Raw genomic sequence first — 14911 nt, forward strand, 5'->3', positions numbered from 1 at the left:
AATTCTTCTTCTCCATTCGTAGCCTTCACACAACCTCTCCTATCAGTCACGTTATTGAATTCCTTTTGAGAATCCTCTCTAGAATAACCCAAAAAGAATGAATATCAGACCATCATTTTGATTCTTGGTTAAGGAATGAATTGAATTGAGTTTAGATCTTGGAGTTCAAGCCCGGCTAGGGCTCTTCCCCTTTACTGTCTTAACTTCTTAGTCAGTTACCTCGTTTTCTCGGGGGACAGAAAGACCCTTCTTTGCTTCAACGAATTGAGAAAGATCGGACTGGTGAGACTCATTCCCATGGCTACGCTACTTCACCCACTAACTCAACCCTTATTCTTGAGAATAGAGACTAAGAAAGCTTAGTTCAAGGCTAACTAAAAGACAAGAAGAAAGAAAGCCTACCTACCGAATTTTGTGTCCATTTCTCACATTCACATGAGGCATGAAAATCAAGTCTTTCGTCAGGAAGTGCCACCGGCCTCATGAAAAAAGAGATTGAACCGCCTCAATGAACAAGGGGAAGTGGCAGAAAAGAGGAAGACTTGCACCTGGGTTCTACTGAAAATGGGACCAATCGGAGAGGCAAAAATGAACCCCACGTAGCGGTTGGGAAGAGAGACCTGGGGGGATTGAACTTTCCCTGCAGAGTAGTGATTTCCTTTTTGGATAAAAATGGACATTTCCCAAGACATGATCGGCTTTAATCTATGAGGATGAAGTAGTTCCACTCACAAGCAGGCTCAATCAGAACTAAGATAGAGAGGCCTCCATCAATCAGTTATCTGACCTGGCCCCCAGGAATGAGGTTGAGTCAGACAGCTATTCTCCTTTCAATTCTTTCTATATTGAAAATCTATGATGAAGAATCAAGCTGCGCCGGACAGAACACAGACCCTATATACGGTCCATCAACTCCCTTTCATTAAGATATGGATAGAGAAGAAAGGAGACAAAAGTATTCGAACAAAGGAAAGGGACAGACGCCTTAGAACCCCAACGGCCAGATGAATAGAAGAAGCTCTCTTGATCTTCCCCCCAAGTGCATGCGGCTATACCTACATCAAGGTAATTCGAGCCGAGATCATCAGTCTAAAAGGTTTCAAAACAGCTTCATTCTCCAACAGAGCTACAGGCACTATCATTCTTCATCCATAAATCTCATTTACAAGATTTCAGAAGCTCCACCCTCTTTAAATGCATTCTCTGTCTGAATTTTGTCATTCTTCTTGTTAGAGTTCTTCTTTCTTTTGAAACTCAGAATTCCCCACGCGACAAGAGGAAGGCACGAAGGAGGTAGCGAGAGAAGAGGCATGACCCCAAGGCAGTTTAGGCTTATCAAATTCTTATCGTCAAAATAGAGGCTCCTAACGGTCAAAACCGTGGACTTAAGCTATTTCCGCAAGCTACAGTAATGGCGAAGCACTACAGAGCAATTCACATATCACTAAGAGACGGACGACCGATCCTTTTCCTTAGGACAACACACTTGACCGTAGATCAAGCTACGAGCACGAGTAGGTAGGTGGCTAAGGGGGAGGAGCGGCTGAGCTGGGAAGGAAGAGTTCCCCTTTGTTTTTGCTCTGCATCAAATGAAATTGAGTAGGTAAGCTGTGTACTCTTGATCACAATCACTAAAGGAGCTGGGCTACCTTTCAAATCAATCTTCAGCCCTTCAGTCTCGCTATTGTTGCGAGTTGTAAGGAGTCCTAGTCTCGAGTCCAGTTGGGGCTTTTTTCATTCTCGTAAGGGGAATGAGTGCACTGCAAGACCAAAAATGCATCTCCTTCGCCTCGAACGGCGGCATTTTGAGTTGAAATTCAATCATTCCCTAAGACAGCAGAGATTACTCAAAGATAATCCAAGCAACAACTCCACAAGTCTGCTCGGAACCAGTCGATTCCTGAGTCATTCCTTCTCCCTTAATCGCTTGTATTGAGAGTGAACTTCTCTATTCACGCAACTAAACTCCCTTAAAGAAATTTCTAGACCTGAATGACGAAAACACGGACTGCCTAGACCGCTTCCTTTGATGACCCATCACATGAAAGAGGGTGACATAGATAGAGGCTTTTCCTGACTTCAGTAGTGAAGTTGTAGTAAAATAAAGCTCCAGATGAGTTAACGCCACGTGGGTTCATCGATGAATTACATAAATAATCTGATTTTTCTACGATTTCACCGTAGAGGGTACGCGCTTGTTGTTGGCCACGAAGCAAAACCTATTGAAGGAGAGATGCGTTTAAGCCGAAATAGTCAAAAAAAGACAAGAAACGAAGGCAAAAAGAGAAAGCCTATGTTCATATCCTCTTATTAGGAAGGAAAGCCTAGGGTACTAATCAAATGAGGCTTAACCTACTTAACTTAGCGGTTAGAGTATCGCTTTCATATGACAAGAATCATTGGTTCAAATCCAATAGTAGGTAAAATTGATTGAAACCCCTAGCTCTTTAAGAAAGTTATTCACCAGTTCATGGTTCTGATCCTATTGTCTACTGAAAGCTGAGTAAGAAAGAGCGGATCAATGATGATGCGAGGTCTCATGCTTGGAATCGACTGACATCTTACCAGAGAAGTTGGTCCATTACTTTTTCTACTCTCAAGAAGAATGAAAGTCAAGAAGACAAGCAAGCCCTTCCCCAGTCTTGCCTATTTAGAGGAAGGAACCAAGCCCATGTTTGCAAGCCTACACAAGATGTCCTGCCCTTTTAACGGAATGAAGCTAGCATTTTTAGCTTTTTTTTTCTGACACTCGCCCTAGAGGAATGAGATAAGCTCCTATTCACGGTCAAAAAGCCTTTTTACTACATATCGAGCCCTAAGCAAGGGAGTGGTCAACGAGAACGAGTCATCAAAGAATGGTACCTATACTTTTTTTCTTGGTTTTCTGGAAGGGCTCCTTTCTATAAAGAAAGAAGGTCTTACTAAAGGGGGAATCCTGTTCATGGAAGAAGAAAGAGAAAAATAGGGTCAGCACTTTTAACAATAGAGGAAGTGGGCGGATAAAAGGCAAGCATTGTAAATGCGACTGATAGAGTGGAAGACTTCTTGCGGAACCTTTCTGGCCTACTGGATTGACAGGCTTAGACCAAGCCCTATTGGAGAGATTGAAGCTCTATCAAGAATTTCTGTAAACAACAACTTGTATCAACTGGGAAGTCTTACTAATTCATTCTATAACATCTCTCTTAGAGATTAGATATAGTGCAATTCTAAGCAAGACCATCCTTTTGACCTCCGAAACCTTTTTGATCCAGATGAATATGAAGAGGACTCGACTGAAAGGAGAGGACTAATTAAGTTAGTCCTCAATGGTTTCATTGAAAATCCTTTAAGCCTCTTCGATCCACTGAGTCAAAGAGGGAGCACAAGGTCCAAAGGACTCATTCATTCCACTAAAAGGAGTGCAACTGGCTTAAAGAATTTGAGGCATCCTAAGACGTAGAAGCATTTCAGAATAGGGTCAAATCCCAAGATGAATATGGATAGTCCTTCGAATAGGTCCAGAGCTTATGAAATAACTCGGCTGTAAGGAGAGGCTCAAAGAATATTGAGTTGAATAAGGACTTCATTATCAAATCAAAGAAGTGCATTATGAAATAACTTGACTCAAAATGATAAGGAGAGGAGCAAGGAATTTGCGAATAAGGATAAATTATTCTTCAAATTCAAAGGAGCCTTTTCCTTTTTGAAATAACTCAACTTAAAACGATAGGGTGCGAAGCAGTTCGACTAAGAAGGAGAGGAGAAGAGAGGAGTAGGAGTTGAAAGAAAGCGAAAGTCCTTAGTCTTAAAAGGCTAAAAGAATTTAAGAAATTCTCCTTGTTCATTGAGGACTCCTTTTTAGTGTGGAATTTCATAAGTCCTCCGAACAGGTTCATATTCCATTTCATGACTCCTTTGGAGCTCTCGACTGAATTAATAAATAAAGGCTAAAAAGGAAGTGAAAACCTACTAAACCCACTAAATTCAAGGTTTGAATTAAAGCCACGTAACGAATAAAAAGGCAAAGGTTTTTAGACTACTCCTTCGGAGGGACGAAAGTAGCTCGACCATGGGAAGAGGGAGCAGATAATCAAGAAGAAAGCTCCTTCATAGTATCCACTGAAAGTAGAAAATTAATGAGGCCTCCACTCAAATTCTTTGAGCCTACATATTCCCACTTAGCGGGCGGACCTCTTTGATTCACTAAAGAAAAGATAGAATTCAAACTTATGTCCGACTATCCACTTTAGGTCCAAGAAATTAGATGGAATAAACAGTCCAAGGCTCTATAGGAGTTGAGAAGAACTATGGAAGGAGTTATATAGGGGGAGAAGGCAATGTTTTCGCAGATTCAAAGGAGAGGTTATGTGAGACACATGAAATGAGAAAGATCATCTTTCTGTCAGTCTTCTTTCTCATTCTTTTTGTTGTTTCATAAGAGTACTCAAAGCATCATCATTCAGACATCTTTCTGTCAGTCTTCTATCTTTCTCTTTCTTGCTCTATCTTCTGCTTCTTTTTATCTTTCATTCTCTCTCTTTATTTGCTCTTCTCGTCTTACGGCATCAAAATAGAATATGATCCTTCCACTACCTTGTTCATTGATGTCTTTGATTTTGGCTTTCATGAGGGCTTATTGTTTAATTGGTTAAAACATACCGCTCATAATGGTGATATTGTAGGTTCAAGCCTTACAAAGCCTACGATCCCTTATCTAAACCTTATTTATGATGCTTCTTCCCTGCCACCCTGCAGATCTCAATAAGGCGAGGTGGAACCACACAAGCTGCCCTTTGGTCACGCCTCCTATGCTTACCACTCACCTATGCTCTTACAATACGCCCCAACAAGACTATCATAATAATACGCGAAGCAGTTGAGCGGCTCAACCAAAAAGGAATTTTCGATAGGGAAGGCGTGGTTGAGACTGAGAGAGAAAGTCGATGAGAAGGTTCAGATCTTCTCTCTTCACGAGACGACCCATGAATCTCGAGATAAGAGCATGGGGCTTGAAGACCGTACCACATTCTAGCCCTAGGGCTTGAAATTGTCTTTTCTCCTCTTTCACCGGTGAGTGGTGAGTTTCCTTTTTCTTTAGGTACCTCTTTGATTCTGAGTTTGTTCCAACAACTGCCACACGTGAGATCCTGATCGTCTTCCTCCTAGTCTTCTTGCCCGTTGGAGGAAGGAAAGTTTAGTGGCCTTTCTTTCCAGAACCGGAGAAGGTCAAACTCTGGACGGGCTGTCGAGCTTTGCCTACCCTACGGTTTCAGAAGATTGAACCTTTTTTGTTCCACCGAAGTCAAGGAGCTCCTGAGTAAGAGGTTATTCAATATTCAATATCGGGACCGCCATGTCTATGTACTCTAAGCGTCTCTTAAAGATGTGCGGGCGATATGAGAAAAAGAAAGTGGGAGGAAGCAAGCAATGAAAGCCAGGGTACAGCCTCGAAGCCAGCCCAAGTAAAGATCGACACTCGATGAAGAGCTGCGCGCAAAAGGAAAATCCGTGGAGACGATAGACTCGATAGTCAGGCACACCATAAGGCTGACTATACAACAGATCAGGAGGTTACAATTCTAGTTTTCATCTTTTAATTTCTGGGAGTGAATGTGGGAAATTCAGACGGTGGATCAGGTGTGAAGATGAAAGCAAAGACGTCTTGGGGATCAGCAATAGCGTAGCATTGTGGCCATCACAGTTCAAGCTATATATGGCTAGTGCACAACCTACTGACTTCTTAGCCAAAAAAGAAGGCAGTCAAAGCAAAGGCTAACTTTAGCGTCTCGTATATTCTCCACTTGACTATTCAAGAAGAAGAAAGAAAAAAAGAATAGTGTTTCTTATTTTAGTGGAATTCTCAAATTTTTTTAGCCTACATATTCCCACTTAGCGGTCGAACCTCTTTTATCGAAAAGGATGGAACTTAATTCAACTCCTTTGAAGCCTCCAGACGGGTTCACATCCTCATCCTTTAGTAAGTATAGGTATAGAGATTCAGGCTAGAGAGACTATTTTGTCTTAATCAAAATCGAAGATAGGGTGAGACTCGGATTGAGGTTTAACCTTAACAGATCTAGAACAGAAATAGCAGCAACCCTTGTCTTTCTATCGATTCTGGTTAAGAGCCCTAACTTTTCCAGATGCTTTAGCCAGGCTTACATCTCAGACTTTTCCATCTTTTTTAGGATCTATTTCTTTTCGCAAATTCTTTGGTCCTCGCTAGCTTAATTAGGTTGGGAGGACTCTCATAAACTACTATTGGAAAAGGAAGTCGGGTAAGTAAAGGAAGTGAGAAGTTCAAGGAAAAGTTTGATTACTTTTCAAGTCATAAGAGGATATAAGAAGAAAGAAGGAGAAAAGAAGAAAGTCGTCAGTCCTCTAGACTTCTACTACGTCCAAAGTTAAGAAACTTTAAGGAAGGATCAATAAAATATGATTTATGCTTTTTTTCACATTTTCAAACCTTTATCCTTTATCAACTCAAATTCTTTAAGCATGCTTTCCTCTTTCAAGCCTACTAAAAAGATTCAAGCCTATTTTCCTTTTTCTTCTTCGTTAATTATAAGGAGCAAAGAATTTTCGAAGGAGTCAGAAATCCATATGAACATGTCCATAGGTGCGAAGTGAAACGACTGTGAAAGAGCCCTTTCTTTTTAAAAATAAATCTACTTAAAATTATAAGGAGAGGGTCAAAGAATTTGAGAGCGAAACTCCTTCATTATAAAATCAAAGGAGCCCTTTCCTTTTAGAAATAACTCGACTTAAAATAGAGGCTCTAGGAGTTGAGAAGAATTTGAAATCTCATTCCTCATTATGCCACTTAAAAGGATCCCTTTCTTTTTAGAAATAACTCGACTCAAAATCAAAGGCTCCTTAGGAGTTTCAAGTGAAGCCCTGATCCCTTCACTATTTGAAGGAGCTCTTCAAATTAGAAATAACTTGACTCAAAACGAAAGGATCAAAGAATTTGAGAAGAATTTGAAAGTGAATTCCTTCCTTATTCTTCAAATTCAAAGGAGTGCAACAAAGGAAAATCCATATGAACCTCCGGACGAGTCAGAAATCCATATTCATCTTCAAGGATCAAAGCATTTGAAAGAATTTGAAAGAAAATTCCTTATTCTTCCAATTAGAAGGAACACATTAATGAAATAACTCGACTCAAAACGAAATGAGAGGCTCAATGTAATATGAGAATCCTTATCAAAGAATTCTCAAATTCTTTTCAAATTCCACACTAAAAGGTTTAAGAAGAAACTTCACACGTACGAAGCAGCTCAACTAAGAAGGAGAGGTGGATTAGGAGAAGAAACATTCGATTTTGAACTCAAATTCTTTGAGCGTCGGACTTGTTTATATCCATATTAGCTTCCTGACTTTCAAGCTTTCCTTTCAGTGATAAGATATCCTCCTTCAAAAAGCCCTCAATCGTCCTCTTTTAGAAGAAAGGTTATGCTATGATAGAAGAAATGAAGGCTCTAAAGAAGATCGAAACTTGGGAACTGATCACCGATACGTGGGCCTTAATAAGAGGCAAAGGTAGGGTTGACTGCGGGTGGGTATATACCCTGAAAGATAAAGCTTATGACTCTATCTAAAGGGCCAGTCTTGTCGCAAAAGGTTTCACACAAACCTATGGCATTGATTATCTCGAGACCTTTGCTTCTGTGACCAAACTTTACAAAATTCCATACTTGTCATTCTCTCAGTTGCAGCTAAGAGATCTTGGTCACCGCATCAGCTCGATGTCAAAAAGTCCTTTCTTCATAGAGACCTCATGGTAGGCTGATCACATTTCCTCCACCAGGGTTTCAAGCTCAGAGGGAGGAAGGGAAAGAAAGAAGGTGAAAAAAGGATAAAACTTCTCTCAATTGAATCGTAAATTCTTTGATCCTTGGTAGCTAAATTTAAAAGAGATATTCAATTTGGTTTTGAGGAAGATGGGTTTCCAGAGAAGGAATGTTGATCATTCCGTCTTCATAAAAAGGAAAGAAAAGGAAAAGTTCACCTAGTGTACTCAATTTAGAACTCTCAATTCACAAGTCAAATTTAGATATTAGTCAGAAAGGCAGCTAGTAAGCAAGTCGAGTAAGACAGAGTAAGTCGAGCGAGCTTTCACTAATACTAATCAGTCCAAGGAAAAGTCAGAATGAGCATAGAGATGATAGGCGTTTATCTATCGTGGAGCTCGGTAGTCTTCCTTAAAACAGCTACCGATTTCAAAATAGAAAGGTGGTGGTTGAAACGTGTTAATGAAATCCATCCTGTGAAACTCTGATTCATTCTTAGGGTGAATAAATAGAGAAGGTCTCAAACTGCTACATGGGTTCAGGATCAACCTCAATGAATTATGGCATCAGGGGCTTGGTATAAATCTGTAGCCCGCTCTGGGTCTTTCACCTCCACTAGGACTAGGCATGGGGAAAAGCTATTCCTTCCTGGTTCTCCTGTAGCTAGATTCTCTGAAACCACAAGAATCCTTAGTCAGAATGGGATTCCAACCCACTACGTGGTACCTTTTGAGATAAAGAGAAGAGTTCCTCTTTAGCACAGTATGATGAAAGTTGTAAGTTGCCTTCGGAGGGAGTTCTTGTCTATCCTTGGCCTCTATGGTAGAATCAGTCAGGGGCCTGAGAGGCAATGCTTTACCCTATGGCGGATGTCACTGGTTTCAGTCCGCTTATCTCCTTCACTTAGTCAGAAAGAAATCCATTTTTCCGATTCGGCAGTTCAATCTATGATTTTGGATTCATGAACGTTGATAAGATCCCTCCATTTAGTAGCATCGCTACATGGGGATGGCATAGCCTTAAAGTGAAGGATGAGGTTCAAAGGAAGAAAGGTTGACAGTGGATACCTAGGCACCCAGAGACGAGGAAGGGTGTAGTCAGTGACGAAATGCTTCGGGGAGTTGCAAATAAGCGTAGATCCGGAGGTCAACCTTTCAAACTGCTGCTGAATCTATGGGCAGGCGAGAGACAACCTAGCGAACTGAAACATCTTAGTAGCCAGAGGAAAAGAAAGCAAAAGCGATTTGCGTAGTAGCGGCGAGCAAAATGGGAGCAGTCTAAACCGTGAAAATGGGGCTATGGGAGAACAATACAATTGTCGTGCTGTTAGGTGAAGTGGTGGAGTGTTGCACCCTAGATGGCGAGAGTCCAGTAGCCGAAAGCATCATTAGCTTACGCTCTAACCCAACTAGCATGGGGCACATAAAATCTCGTATGAATCAGCAAGGACCATCTTACAAGCCTCTAACGGGGCTCCTAGCTGACTGATAGTAAAGTAGTAACGTGAGGGAATGGTGAAAAGAACCTCCATCGGGGAGTGAAATAGAAGATGAAACTGTCAGCTTCCGAGCAGTAGGAGGAGACCAGGACTCTGACCGCGTGCCTGTTGAAGAATGAGCCGACAACTCATAGGCAGTGGCTTGATTAAGAGAACCCATCGGAGCCGTAATGAAAGTGAGTCTGAATGGGGAAATTCTCACTGCTTATGGACCTAAACCTTTCTTCTCCAGGATGAAGCTTGGGTGAAACTAAGTGGAGGTTCGAACCAACTGATGTTGAAGAATCAGCTGATGAGCTGTGGTTAGAGGTTAAATGCCACTCGAACCCAGATCTAGCTGGTTCTCCCTGAAATGCGTTGAGGCGCAACAGTTGATTGGATATCTAGAGGTAAAGCACTGTTTCGATGTGAGCCGCGAGAGCGGTACCAAATTGAGACAAACTCTAAATACTCATCTCAAAATCATAGGGGTCAAATCGACCAGTGAGACGATAGGGGATAAGCTTCATCGTTGAGAGGGAAATAGTTAGGATCACCAACTAATGCCCCTAAATGACTGCTCAGTGATAAAGGAGGTAAGGGTGCAGAGACGGCTAGGAGGTTTTCCTAGAAGAAGCCACCCTGAAAGAGTGCGTAATAGCTCACTAATCGAGTGCTCTTGCACTGAAGATGAACGAGGTTAAGTGATCTACCGAAGCTATGGGTAGAGGGAAGCATCTGCGCGAGCAGTGGAAGACGAAGCAGAAGCGAGAATGTTGGCTTTTTTAAGGCAAACATTGGTGAGAATCCAATGCCCCGAAAATCACTCCATTGGGTTCCTCCGCAAGGTTTGTCCATAGAGGGTGAGTCAGGGCCTAAGATTAGGCAGTAAGGCGTAGTCAATGGACAAAAGGTGAATATTCCAGTACTACCCCTTGTTGGTCCCAAAGGACGAAGGAGGCTAGGTTAGCTGAAAGATGGTTATCGGTTCAAGGACGCAAGGTGCCCTTATTTTTTAGGGTGTGAAGAGGTAGAGAAAATACCTCGAGCCAATGTTCGAGTACCATGCGCTATGACGCTAAAGTCACCAATGCCATACTCCCAAGAAAAGCTCGAACGACCTTCAACAAAAGGGTACTTGTACCCAAAACAAACAAATGCGGGTAGGTAGAGAATACCTAGGGCGCGAGACAACTCTCTCTAAGGAACTCAACAAAATGGCCCAGTAACTTCAGGAGAAGAGGTGCCTCCTCACAAAGGGGGTCGCAGTGATTAGGCCCGAGAAACTATTTACCAAAAAAATGAGTCTCCATAAAGTCGTAAGACCATGTATGGGGGCTGACGCCTGCCCAATGCTGGAAGGTCAAGGAAGTTGGTAGTGATTCGACGAAAGTCGACCTTAGTGATTCGACGGTGTTGAGTGGAAGGGTCGTCGCTTAACAGATAAAAGTGACTCTAGGGATAAGAGGTTGATCTTCCCCAAGAGCTCACATGGGAAGGTTGGGCACATCGATGTCGGCTATTCGCCACCTGGGGATGTAGTATATTCCAATGGTTGGGTTGTTCGCCCATGAAAGTGGTACGTAAGCTAGGTTTAGAACGTCATGAGACAGTTCAATCCATATCCGGTGTCAGCCTTAGAGCATTGAGAGGACCTTTCTCTAGTACGAGAGGAACGGAAAGGACGCACCTCTGATGTACCAGTTATCGTGCCTACGGTAAAGGTTGGGTAGCCAAGTACAGAGCGGATAACTACTGGAAGCATCTAAATAGTAAGCCCACCCCTAAGATGAGTGCTCTGCTTTTTCGACTTCCCAGAGCCTCCAGTAGCACATACGAGACAACGATGGGTTCTCTGCCCCTGCGGGGATGGAGCGATAGAAGTTTTGAGAATGAAAGAAAAGGTCACGGCGAGATGAGTCGTTTATCATCACGATAAGTGTCAAGTGGAAGTGCAGTGATGTATGCAGTTGAGGCATCCTAGCAGATCAGTAGACTTGAAACTTGTTCCTACATGACCCGATCAATTTGATTAGGCACTCGTCATCTATTTTCATGGTTAAACACTTTGAAACACGAAAAAACCATTGTTCAACTCTTTGACAGCATGAAAAAACCAAAAAAATCTCCCCCTCTCTATCTATCCGAGGGATCAAAGGGTAGAGGATTTTGGTGTCCCCTCCAGTCCAAGAATTGGGGCTTCACAATCACTAGCCAATATGCTTTTCTCTCATGCCTTTCTTCGTTCATGGTTCAATATTCTGGTGTTCTAGGCGTAGAGGAACCACACCAATCCATCCTGAACTTGGTGGTGAAACTCTACTACGGTGACGATACTGTAGAGGTCCTACGAAAAAATAGCTCGACGCCAATCTTTCAACCTTTGTTCTGAAATATTCCTTGAACCCTTTATTCACTTCGTTGAGCTCCTTTGAATTTAAGGATAAGGACTTCGCTTTCATTCCTTCTTTATGCCTCTCCTTATCGTTTTGAGTCGAGTTATTTCTAATCTAAGAGCTCCTTTGAATTGGAAGAATAAGGAATTTCTCTTTCAAGTCCTAACCTTTGTATCCTTTCGTTTTTGTCGAGTTATTTCTAATCTTAAGGGCTCCTTCAAATTTGAGGATAAGGACTTCGCTTTCAAATTCTTTGAACCTCTCCTTCCTAACCTCAATCGAGTTCAACTCAAACTCTTTGACCCTATTGTTTTGAGTCGAGTTATTGAATAATACACTCCTTCTAAGAACCGTTTCAGTCGCTTCACCTCTCTCCTCTCCTTAGTCGAGTTTCTTCAAATCGCCCCTTATCATTTGGAGTCAGTTATTGAATAATGCACTCTTTCACAATCATTTCGCTTCGCGTCTCCGTCCAATTAGTTCCATCTTTTCTACATCTACATTGTTCAAAGAAAGTCTATCCTTTGTGACATAAAAAGGGTGTCCATGCCTTGTTCAAGTTGACCCAGCATCCCTTCCCATTCCTTTCAATTCTAATAAGCTTTTAGCAGTATAGCGGAAAGCATTTTCATGAAATAGGGTAAGATGGAAATTTTCCCACCTACTTTGTCTTGTTTAATAGAAAATTTGGGAACATTTTTTAGAAGATTTAGTCTTAGTGCAATCTCTTCTTTTTTAATGTCTCTTCTCTCTGTCTACCTGAGAAAGAGTTCTAAGAATCAACCTTCACAGATTCCTGCCTTATTTCTTTACTAGTAGTCAGCATTATATCTTGAATTTCTTCTTATCTTTTATTGAGGGGGAGCCGCTGCTCCTTTGTATAGGAAAAAGGGTGGTGTAAAGGGATTCATTCTTTGGTCTAATTCATAATAGACTAGGGATCGTAGGAAAGGTTATTTACTTGTCAGCTAGCCCCCAAGCTCCATCCTACTTACTTACTTTCTGACTAACACATTTAGACCGATCTAGCTCGCTCTTTTTATAGAATTCAAAAGAAAGAAATCAGAGCCTACTTCATAAGGGAAAAAAATGGGGAGGTACCCTAGTTCCTTTAGTTCCTTTAGTGCCTTCGGTGAACAATAGGTCATCTTCTACCCGAAGAGTCTTCCCTTCTTTAAGAAATTGTATTATAGCTTGGGCCACAAGGTCCTTGGCCAGGCAAGCCTTGATAGTTTCAAGAAGGGTGCCAGCTGCTAGCTTTTAAATGGGCGAAGATGCACAGGGCCGCATGTTGTTCGCGCATCCGACTAAAGGCTAAGGTCGCTTGATTTGATTTACCTAGCATGTCTTCTTCAAATCAAATTTGGCCAAGCATTCTTGCCAACAAGCTTGTTTAGTGGTCAATTTGGGTTGACTGAAAAAGTGGCATATCTTTCTATTGTCGGTTTTGACTACGAACTAGGATCCCAAGAAATCTTGTCTCCAGGCTCTCAGACAGTGTACCACTACAAGCATTTCTTTCTTTTCGGCTTCTCCTCTCTGCATCCTTCAGCTTCCTGCTCTCATAGGCAATGGGATGGCCGTTTTGAAGGACTAAGGCAAAATCAGATGCGTCAGTTTCCACTTGCTTTGATTACATCGGTAATTTTGAGAACCGGCCCTTTCATCATGGCCTTCTTGAGATCCCCAAAGGCAGTGTGAGATTCTGGGGTCCATTCCCACTTATGATCTTTCTTCTACAACTCCATTAAGGGCCCTGTTCTTGAAGAGAAACCCTCAAGGAAGGTAGGCTTTCTTCCAAATAAATAGTAGGTTCTACGAGGAAAGAAGGCAAATCTCTTACTATAGACGGTACTCTCCAGTCACGTAGAACAATCATTTTACTCTCTTCCATGTTGATTCGACCACACTCGATCACGTGACTGAGGAAGTGAATGCCTTTCTAAGCAAAGGCACATTTCTCTCTCTTTACATACAATCAATCCCAATTTCTCATATACTAACAGAAGGTGAGGTTGATGCTCTTCTAGCCTCACGCTCTAAACAACAATCTCGTCCAGATATATACACTAGGATCAACTTGTCAAGGTATGAATGGAAAACTTGATTCTGAAAGGTAGAAAAAGTGGCTGGAGCATTGGTGAGGCCGAAAGGCATTAGACTTGAAATGAAAAGGCATAATATCGTCTAAGACAATGGTTCATCTCCTAAAGCAATTCGCACTTGATAATCAAGACCCTAAAAGAAGATCCAACTTCGAGAAGCACTTGGTGCCATGTAGGCGATCAAAGAAGTCTATGATAATGAGGAGAGGTCTTTCTCTCTATGAGTTTATTTAGCGCTCAATAGTTGATACATAAGCGGAGACTTCCCTCTTTCTTCTGAATCAAGAAGAAATATGTGCGCGAGGACCTTTTGCAGGTCTAATAAACCCAGCGTCCAAGGACTCTACCAATTATGCCCATTCTGGCGGCCCCATGTGATACACATTCTTTGCAGGGGGTCTCGCCCTGGGTAGAAGTTCTATCTCATGATCTATCCCCTTGGGTGGAGGTAGAGTCTTAGGCAAACTCTCTGCCATTACGTCTTGGTATTCATCTAAGACATACTGGACTACCTCCGAAACTAGCTCTTTTGGACTTTCCTCAATAACCACTGGGATAGCCATGAATGAATGTGGGCTCTTCGCGAGCTAGCCCTCTTTTCAGCCAGAGAAGTTTCATCCCTTTCTTCTCTTTGTCTAGACTGCGGTAGAATTAGATCCTGTGACTACCAAAGATTTGGCCAAGGGCATAGGGATGACCTTGTGATCAAGAAGGAATTCCATCCCCAAATCGTCCATCTTCACAACCAAAAAATCCATCTGTCCACTCCACAATCTCAATTTGAACCTCATTCGTCTTGCAATCCCAAAAATGGGTAAGGCGGCTGAGTTTACTCCTTTCATTTTTCTTGGATCTTTGTCCTAATTTCAGGATTTAGTTAATATGTTTAGTTTTTTTTTAATTATACATCCTAAATTTATGTATCAAATTTATATATAAAAATAAAACTCAAAGAAACATTATTTTTAACACCAACAACGAAAATTATATTAAACTCTACCAAAAGCTGGCAAATTTTAGTATATCATTACAAACGGGAATTAATCCATCAGAAAAAAATATATCCACGTTAGAAAGTTGTATCAATTAAAATATTATTGCATTAAATAAAAATTTTAGAATAAGCCAAATTGTACCATTTATTAATGATTTTATAAT

Source organism: Cucumis melo, chromosome 3, assembly GCF_025177605.1.
Source record: "Cucumis melo cultivar AY chromosome 3, USDA_Cmelo_AY_1.0, whole genome shotgun sequence".
Classification (NCBI taxonomy): domain Eukaryota; kingdom Viridiplantae; phylum Streptophyta; class Magnoliopsida; order Cucurbitales; family Cucurbitaceae; genus Cucumis; species Cucumis melo.